This window comes from Nerophis ophidion, linkage group LG14 (assembly GCF_033978795.1).
Source record: "Nerophis ophidion isolate RoL-2023_Sa linkage group LG14, RoL_Noph_v1.0, whole genome shotgun sequence".
NCBI classification, from domain to species: domain Eukaryota; kingdom Metazoa; phylum Chordata; class Actinopteri; order Syngnathiformes; family Syngnathidae; genus Nerophis; species Nerophis ophidion.
In genome coordinates, this window is record NC_084624.1 from 2,137,518 (window position 1) to 2,140,236 (window position 2,719).

Genomic DNA, 2,719 nt, shown 5'->3' on the forward strand with positions numbered 1-2,719 from the left:
TTTAAATATATAAGTTAATTATGTATTTGTCAGGTAAACACAACAAAATGATCAGTCAATTTAATTTTGGAGTTCTGAACTTGCGGTTTCTTGCTACTTATTAAGATTACCTTTAGACCCTGAAAAAGAGCCATATTCAGTGATCACCTTATGACGTAGTGAAGAGAGGAGACAACATCTGACAGGTAGAGAATTATGTCATCACAATACATTGATAGCTTTTACACCACAAATATTATTTTCACTTTTCATTTTTCCAGCTAAGGGTTCAAAACTCACATTAAATAATAATCCAGATGCAGGAAATCCCTGTTTTGCTCCTCTTTTTAATGAAAATGGTTCGACAAGATTCAAACGCTGATGACATCTATTAAACAGAAAAGAAGCAAGGAATCATGCAGAGACAGAGTTAAATTTGCCTTAATGAGGAGAGACATTTGGGCTGAACTCTAGTTACAGATCCAAACTACGCTCTAAAGCTCAGCCCACGTGCTTCCTCTATTGATTTGGGAGGTCCCTGGTTACATCACTGAAGCTGCCGCTGAAGAAAGGGGTTCACCTCAGCAGATGTGGTGACACTTGTGATATCGCCCTGTCTCTGAACTGTATCTGCTTTCTCTGCGACAATCGGTAACAGACGGTTCTTGGGCACCACCATCACCCAGGACCTCAAGTGGGAGCCTCCCATCAGCTCCCTCATCAAGAAGGCCCAGCAGAGGATGTACTTCCTTTGAATCTAGAATAGAATAGAGCCCTCCCCTGTCCCTGATTGGTAGGCTGGCACACCTGGTTGCAGTTGCCAATCAGGCTGCTATTTATGCCTGCCTCGCCCTTTCGTCAGAGATGGAGGATTGTGAATGTTACTGACTTTTAGCTGCATGCTGTGTGCATGACTGCTCCTCGCCTGGTTGAAGACTGGTCTGACCTGCACGTCATCTTCCTGTTTCCTGCATCTTGGGGTCACAACTAACTACCGCAGCCATGTGAGTCTTTGACTGCAAATATTTGATTATATAGGGGATGTCGTTGGGGTTTGTGCAGCCTTTTGAGGCATTTGTGATGATCAGAATCAGAGTCAGAAATACTTTAATAATCCACAAAGGGAAAATAAGATACCGTTCAAGATCAGACCGACATTACAGGGAGACAAACCAGGATCCAAAATTACAGGGAGACAGAGTAGGATTTCTGACGGGTCTGCCAACTTCCAACACACCTTACAAAAAAAGGTAAAAAAAAAAACTGGGTAAATGCTTGGGGGAGAAAATAAAAAAATTCTGTCTAAGCCTGGGCCCCTGGGGTTTCAGACTGAGGCCAATGGGGGGAAAAACCTCATAGCCATAGCACACATAAGCATGTGTGTAAGAGGGAGACATCAAGGAACACAAAGGATATTAAAGACTTCAAAAAAGCAGAGCTGATGCAACCAGCCATTTCTACATACAGATAAAAAAGTAAAAGCAACAACAACAAAAAAAACATACACACTGTGGTGTCCTCTGCGGTGTTCCACGCCGTCGTCTGCTGGGATGGGGAGAGCATGGCCTGAGACAGGAGCAGACCCAACAAAGCAACCAAGAGAGCCGACTCCACCCCTGGCCGCCCACTAAGTCTCGGCCAGTGTCCAGTCCGCATGGATGAGCGAGGATGCCTCGAAGGAGACCGAGGTGTCCGATACTTGCTCATTCAGCCGAGACACTGTGAAGCTTGTCCGAGCTCCGCAGCCCTGCCTGTTTCCTTATCCGCATCTCTTCTAGTCTCTCCAAACAGACTCTGGTGTGGCAGAGATCCAGCAGCTGGTCTCCATGGCCAAAAGACTCCCGGGACGCAGATACAGAAGTTCACAAATTTAAGTTAAGGGCGATTACCGTATTTCCTTGAGTTGCCGCCGGGTATATAGTATGCGCTTGCCTACAATTACTGCCGGGTCAAACTCGTTTCGCAAAATATTACTTTTATTAGCACATGTCTAGAATTTCCACCGGGTCAAACGCGTCACGTCACGAGTGACACTTCACCTGTCATCATTTTCAAAATGGAGGAGGCTGATTTCAATCATTTGAAATCGCATAAAGGGAAGAAGATTAAGAGCTATTCAGTAGGATTTAAGGTGAATATGCTAAAAAGAACAGTAAGCAGCTATTTTTTTTACTAATATACCGTAGCTGCATGTGTCAAATATGAGTCATTAAGTTACTCCTGCCTCCTGGTGGTAGAGGGCGCTAGTGATCCTTCTTAAAACAAGTTGGCTGCAGAAGAAGTGACAACAAGCAGCAAGAGTGAGCAGCGATCGTTCATGTTTCCTCTCGCTTGCACTTTTAACATGGAGGATTACATATCTCAAATAAAACACTTTTCTAAATTGGACTTTCAATCGAAGCAGGAGGTAATAAATGAAGATCTCCATCGAGACAAAGAGACTTTTAAAACTGAAGAAAGATAAGGAAGACTTCTATAAACAAGTTCTCGATGCTTTTGATCAGAAGGAGCTGCGCATGGACTTCATTTATAAGTAAAGGTTTTTTTATTAAATGTGCTTTTCATGATGGTATCCTTACATCACACTCAAATTTATAAGCACAGGCCTAAATTTACTGCATGCCTTTGGTAAACGCCAGAGTGAGAAGAGGTTTTAAATTAATTAGCGCCCTGGCGGCAGTTCAAGGAAATACGGTAGTCAACTTGGATTAATTGATCGAATGATATACTGTATTACATT

General features: G+C 43.2%; 1 protein-coding gene across 1 annotated transcript in view; it reads left to right on the forward strand.

Moving 5' to 3' along the window:
• Positions 1-867: 867 nt before the first annotated feature.
• LOC133567945 (supervillin-like) overlaps positions 868-2,719 on the forward strand; it is a 120,087-nt gene continuing 118,235 nt past the window's right edge. Inside the window, exon 1 of the mRNA XM_061919578.1 lies at positions 868-983. The gene's annotated coding sequence lies outside the window, so the exon portion shown is untranslated. The remainder of the gene's footprint in view (positions 984-2,719) is intronic.